Raw genomic sequence first — 7,516 nt, 5'->3', positions numbered from 1 at the left:
GAGTTGGTACACAGTGTTTGGTCAGATTCAGTCTTATTCACTTATTGCACATGCAAGGGTCCACTGCCAAACTGGGTCTAGGACATGCTATTGTAAAAATCTGTCTGTGGGTTATTCCCATCGAATGGTTCTTTGCTGCACAGTAATTCATTTGACAAACTTAGTTTCTAATAACTGTGACCATTTTCCACTCTCTAGAGGCTTTAGAGGCAAAGCTGCCACATTCCTCTCAGAGGGGTAAGGCTGGAGTGTGGTTGGTAGGGTGATGGGGTGACGGGCTGCCGCCCAGGCTTTAATACACAGTTGCACAGTTGACACAAGAGAGATACTCAGGAATTTGTCTCTTTTCACATCCAGCCAAGCTGAGGAGAATGGATGGCGAGGAAACACTCAGCTGTCCCATTTCCCATGATCCCTCATTGTATCCATGGCTATGAGAAAGGCAGTAGTCTTCTCATTTGATTTACAATGTCCCAGCTTCGTTCTTCCCCATCTCTCTTTTTGTTTACATCTGACTTCCTAACTATTGGAGAATAATTTACAGACATTCTTTGCTTAATAATTCTTTACTACAATGACTGAGTAAGTGATGATAGCTAGGGTTAAAACAGGGTTCTTGGCACTTTTCCAAGCAAAACACAGCCAAATTGATGACTGACTCTGCCTTTGAAATGGGTTGGATAACTTAAAAAGAAAAAGACTTCCGACTGGTTGAGTGCCTAGATGTGCTTTTAAATCCACCAACGATACTTTTCATATTTAGGCACCAAAACTACATTTTCTCCACTGAGTATTCTCCTCTGGCAGAAAGGGTCAAAAACATTATCTTTAATAATATCAGCTGTGTACCTCTCTTAATCATGTTTAAATGATATCACAATCTGAGAAACAGACTGGTTCATTCTGATACTAGAAAACCACCCAACACTATCTCTTCAACCTCTAGGTTTTTTCCCCCAGCTAGTATATAAATAAATTGCACAGGTGGTCTGGTTTATGTTGGACAAACTTAAAGAGCTTTAATGATTTGCATATTTGCATAACACAAAAATGCAATATGCATTATGTGTCTAATGTGGTGTTAATGAATGGGGTGTGGCGCATGGACACTTACTGTGGCATTCTGGGATTCATTATCCAATAGATTTACAATCCTGGTTAAACAGTTATCTAATGACAATTGTACACTTGTTCTAGGTTGACTATATATGTTGTTTGCCTCATGTCTTTGTCCATTTTGACAGTGATGACACGGTAATGTTGAAACATTAGTCTGTTTACCAATCAATTATCATTCTCCAGTCTCTGTTTTTCCTTAGGAAAGTTGCAATGGTTAATTCCTTTATTATGTTAATCTATTCAGCATAACCATGATGTCTTCAAAGGTTTACAGTAACATCTCCTCCTGGCTGACAGCCCATTATTTAAAAAAAAAGACATTTGATCAACATATAGTGTGCTTTCTTTGTGATTGCTAAAGTTATTACAATTCAGTCTATTCTGTAGTTGTTGATATATTCCACTCAAGAACAAAGCGGTGTATCCATTGACCGCACTGAAGTTAGCTTCCAATTTGCTGCTTCCGATTTGGCGGTTAACTGGGAAGCTTTTACAGGACTCCCTTGTAAGAGACTGTGTCTCAATGGGACTTTCCTGTTTAAATAAAGGTTTGTATATATATATAGCTAAAGCAAACTTAATATAATACATTTTTGCACCACTTGTTGTGAAAGGGTGTTAGACATCCTAGTTAAAGCCTTAATGCTGTTTGAAACCCACTTTCAGATTTGTGAAACCTTTATTTGATCTGAATTCATTTAGACATTTAGTACAGTAGACATTTTGTAAAGTGCTTTGGATAAAAAGTTTATCCCTAGTGAACTGTATTAAGTTTTCTCAGAATTATTATATCATATATATATATATATATATATATGTATATTGTATTTCTGATTACATTTCAGGAAAATCTTAAGATGGATAGATTAAAGACAAAATGATTAAAAAATAGATAAATTAATGGATTTCTCTTCATTTTTCTGTATTTCTATTTGGCAGCCACAGTGTAGCATATCTGTAAGAACTTGTTTTTAGTGGAGGGCATTTTTGATTTGCTTTGTTTTTGGCATTATGACGGTGCTTTAGTTGCCCGCCCACCATTCTGACCTCCACACTCTTGACTACATTGTATTAATGTCATCCAACGAAGGTTAAAATCAAGGGCAACTGGACTTGGTTGAAGATACTGGAAGACGTTTCGTCCCTCATCCAAAGGACTTCTTCAGTTCTGACTGACTGGCAGGGAAACTCAGCTATTTAACCTCAGTGGGGTCGTTATCCCGGGTCATCGATACCGCTGGTTCGTTAGTGTTCCTTGTTGCTGTGACGACAGTCGTTACAGTCGTTAAGACTACCTGTGGCCAAGACTGAACGACCATCGTTGGTATCTTCACCTGAGGTCAATAGGTTACGTTTGTTGAGTTTCCTGGGAAGTGATGAAAGGACAGCATTGTAAGTGGGGATAAGTGGTGGCGTAGACCCCCTCCCCTGTTCAATGACGGCTTCTCAACCCCGGTGTAGATGGCTTCCTTGACACCTCTTTCAAACCATCCATCTTCTCTGTCTAAAATGTGCACCTGGTGGTCCTCAAACGAGTGTCCTCTGTCCTTCAGATGTAAGTAGACTGCAGAGTCTTGACCTGAGGAGTTGGCCCTTCTGTGTTGAGCCATGCGTTTGTGTAGTGGTTGTTTAGTCTCCCCAGTATACAGGTCTGTGCATTCCTCACTGCATTGGACCACATACACTAGATTGCTTTTCTTGTGTTTGGGTGTGCGGTGTGTATTAATGTCACACTATTTCCTGTATTTGTACTGAATGTTGCTATTAAAATTGATCCCTGAATTATTTAGTATTTTATTTAAATATATTCTTTCACTTCAGGCTGCCATTATCTTTGCCCAGAAGGAGCTAATGTAGACACATGGTATATGGATATAATTTGTAGAAGATTGAGTTGTTGAGAAACCTGTTGAAGTACCTGAAAACAGCTGCGGACATATTACAGGAAATGAGCCAGCTTAGGTGAATGAGATTGAGTCACTGTGTGTTTTGTGTCCCCATATATGTGTGTGGGTAGTTTCCCAGCTGAGCAGTACTTGGCTCCTCTGCTTCCCTCTAGAGCCTGACCACTAATTCTGGACCAGTGCTTCCATTTAGAGAGGACCAAATGTTAAAAGGTGAAGCCAGAGCCAGAAGCCAGTGAGTTAATGCTGAGTTACACATGCTTGGACTCTTCCCTGGCCCCATCTTCCCATGTCCCTTTTTTCAGTGGCGTCTATGATAATTGAATCCAACCAGTACCAGTCTGACCACAGAGTCAGACTTCCTCTGCATTTTTCCCTCCATTTGAGGCATGCAAACAAATATCACAACATGCATTTAAATGTATAGGTATGTAGATTAACTGACTGATGAAAATGCAGAGTGCCTTCGGGATTCTGTACTTGAAGGACTAAGAGATCTCACTATGCATCTCAACTGTCTAAGATAAGTTCAAAGATGACTGAACACAGAGTCACCCAAATGACAGTCAACAAGAGAAGCTTGGAAATTAACATCAGAGAGTGGTGCATTTAGGGGCTATTGCCATATTCATCGGCTGCTGACAACTGTGTATATAGAGCAGATCATGTTTTTAACAGAAAATGTTCAGTGGCGAGGCAAATTTAATGAGTTTTGTGACTTTCACTGTGACAATGATGCATGACACCATGTTGAACAGCACTGTACAACTGCTGTGGTCCCAGAAGTCAGCAGAGTACAGGAAGAGTGGCAGCAATGGCACAAATTTCAAAATAAACGTCAGGAACACTAAAAAATAAACTTCTAATGGGCAGTAGCTCAGAAAACTAAACTGAACTAAAACAAAATCCTAAAGTAATAGATGAAGTAAAATTAATTTGAACCAGTGGAATTAAAATAAACTTTATAATATTATAGCAATTGGATGCATAAACATTTGGTAGGACTGGAGTGTCTTGAAGCCTGGGGTTAAGGAGCCAACCATGAACAGCAGTGATAAATTTACCGCATGTATCTCTCTCTTTATTTCTCTCTCTCTCTTTCTCTATAACAATAATAATACTAATAATAATGTATTATGTGAGTTTTCATCATATTAATGCTAACCACCTCCTCTCATGTGCATTACAATAAAAGCAATGATACAGTGTGTTTATACTCCCTCTCTCCTGTAGAATCAGGTCCCAGTTTGGGATCGGGAGATACCATCTTCACACATCCTCTTTGATAAAGCTTACAGTTAGGGCTGGCTCAGGTGAGTCCTGAACCATCCCTTTCTTTGTTACACTATTATAGGCCAAGACTTCCAGGAGACTTCCAAGATGCACTGAGCTCCTCTGTCCTCTTCTCACCCTCTCTTTATGCATTCTCATCCCATTAATGCATGTTATGCGCCAGAACTCTATCAATCTATGATGGCGAGCCACCTACCCTACCTGCTCAACAACCCACACCTTCTCTCTCTCCCCTCTCCACCTCTCTCTTTCCCTCTCAACTCAACCGGTCAAGGTGTGAAATGCGTACGTGTATTTCTTTTTGTGTCTTTTTGCAACTTCAATCAGTCAAACACAGCACAACAAATGTTGTGAATCACTAATTTTCACAAAAAAAGAGGCAAACATTGTCTGATATGTCATTATGTTATGAAATACTGAAATGCTAGACCCATAACCACAGCTGTAGACAGGTACTGTTCAGAGTTCAAGAAAGAGTATATTATGGAGATGGTAACCGGTAAACCAATGTAGCTGAGCAAGTAGGGAAAAACCCTTAGATTAGTTCTGGAGGAAATATTACAATGAGAGAATAAACACTAAGAAACTCAGAGGTGGCTGGGGAAAAGGTAGCCACACCTCTCTGAACACCTTAGCATGGGAAACAAACAGACAAAAGCTGACAGTAACATAAGGACAAGGAAAACAATAGAGAACACAGGGAAACATGGACAAAGGACTGCTGGACTGTGACACAATATATATTATATATTGTTTTTAAGTTACTTAACAAAGGTAGGGAAGGAGTTTGGCGTAAACAGCAATACTGATCTTTAAACCTATTTTTTGTTATACTATGCTGGAGTGGAGTTCACAGAATGAACGTTTAGTTGACGAATCTGCTACATTCAAATTCATTTCATAATAATCTGGTCTGCCCTAATAGCAAATCAAGAATCCCCAACAGTGCCAAGTAAATGTGGTTTTCAATACTCTGAATTGAATAGTAGGCTGACAAAAGAACATCTACAAAAACTAAAATCCAGTGGGGTGGGGTAAATTTTTGGGGAAGTCAAGTGAGAGGGGATGTCTTTTTTGGAGGGCAATTATCTAATGAATTGTGCTATTAAAGTGCAGGGTATAATTTTACACAAAATTGAATCATACTTTAAAGATGCACACCATCTGTTATCAATACACACCCTGAAAGTTGCATTTACCGACACATGCGCCCTCTCTCTCTCTCTTTCTCACTCACTCACTCTCTCTCACCCCAAATAGCATACATAGCCCGCTGCTTATAGTGCACAGTACAAATAGGCTATGGTTAAGAATAAAAGAAGCATTCAAAAGACGATTGAAGACATTTGCATAGTAGCAGTGGTGTGTGAAATAGGCCTACATACTTCTTAATGCTTGGCCAAATGTTCATAACACAACATCACTCAAGACTAACAATCGAGTACCAGACCAACAGAGTAAAAACAATTGTTCGAGTAGCCTAACCTGGCCCAGTGCTCTGTGGCAGGTGCTGTCTGTGGTGCTCATTATCTATGCGTTCATAACCGCAGTAAAAACAATAAGGTTAACGTTACTTCAGCGGACTATTCATTCGCAGCTAAATCCAGGCAAGTAAAACAAAATAAACAGTATAACCAAAAATCGAACACATAGCTGCTGTTCAGTTAAGTTCAGAGAGCAAAGGAGGTGACATTTCACTCACCCCATTTGAAAAGGAAGGGCATTCTCCTGTCTTTCATAGTGAGGAAGTGGTCAATAACCAAGTTACAGAATTTCCCACTGGCTTGTAGGTCCTCCGCAACAACAGAGTCAACTGAAGTTTGGCACCACCAGCTAACGTTAGCCACTCTGTACAGATATAGTTTTCCGCATTGAACGTCTGAAACCCCTTTTTCCTCTCCACGCGCAGCTCCAGTTTTGTCTCCAGTCTCAGATTTAATCTTAAATTGCTGCTGTAGTGGTAGTTTAGTGAAACTATGTATAATTAAAAATTCCAAATCTCCACCCTCCATAACCGCACCAGCTAAAGTTGCTAACAGCTCCCCTTATGTAAGGTGGTGTCAATCAGAGCCTCTATTACCCCCGTGGCCTCTTACTCAGAGGTTCCTCACCAGCAACAAGAGAGTTTTAACCAGTTTTATCCCATCGACTTGTCTGAGCTTTTAAAAACAGTATCACAAATGAGAGTGTCCTCCAGCCCACTTTATGTAATACCTACAAAATTTTTACTGAAAGTAATAGATGGGCCCCATTTGATCTCTGTTTTCAACAGCTCCCTATCTACTGGTTGTGTCCCTGATTATTTTAAAACGGCTTGCGTGAACCCACTTTTAAAGAAACCTGGTTTAGATCCCTCCCTCCCACATAATTTTAGACCAATTTCAAAACTGCCTTTTATTGCAAAGATTCTAGAAAGAATTGTGTCCAAACAGCTGCTCACTGTGCTGGAAAATAACAAATTATTTGAAAAGTTTCAGCCTGGTTTTAGGAAGTACCACAGCACTGAGACTGCCCTGCTTAAAGTCACCAATGACCTTTTAATGTCTGCTGATGATGGCATGTGCTCAGTCCTAGTACTCCTGGACCTTAGCGCTGCTTTTGACACCATTGATCACAACATCATGTTAGACAGACTGAGGCACTGGGTGGGGATCTCTGGTACTGCCCTAGAATGGTTTTCATCCTACCTGTCAAATAGGAAGTTTTGCGTGTCTGTAAACAACTATGTCTCCTCGTTCTGTCCAGTTAAATATGGTGTGCCTCAGGGGTCGGTCTTAGGACCCATTTTGTTTTCCTTGTATCTGCTTCCCCTTGGACATATTATCCATAAACATGGCATTTCTTTTCATATTTATGCATTTTTGCTAATGCCCGTCAGATCCACAGACCCTGGAATGCTGAGTTCACTAAGAACTGCCTTTGTGAAGTTAAAAAATGGATGTCAAATAATTTCCTCCAGCTGAACTCAGACAAAACAGAAATCCTGGTCATCGGGTCCCAGCAGATGGCAAATCTGCTGGTTCCCTAGTAAATCACATTAAGCCTGTGGAAAAGAACCTTGGTGTTTGGTTTGATTTAAATTTCGAGCAGCACACCACAAAGCTTGTTCAATCATGTTTTTATCAACTTAGAAATATAGCTAAAATTCGATCTATGTTAACTTTTAAGGACACCGAGACCATTTTACACACCTTCATCTC

Source organism: Micropterus dolomieu, linkage group LG01 (genome assembly GCF_021292245.1).
Source record: "Micropterus dolomieu isolate WLL.071019.BEF.003 ecotype Adirondacks linkage group LG01, ASM2129224v1, whole genome shotgun sequence".
NCBI classification, from domain to species: Eukaryota; Metazoa; Chordata; class Actinopteri; order Centrarchiformes; family Centrarchidae; genus Micropterus; species Micropterus dolomieu.
This window is presented reverse-complemented; position numbering follows the sequence as displayed.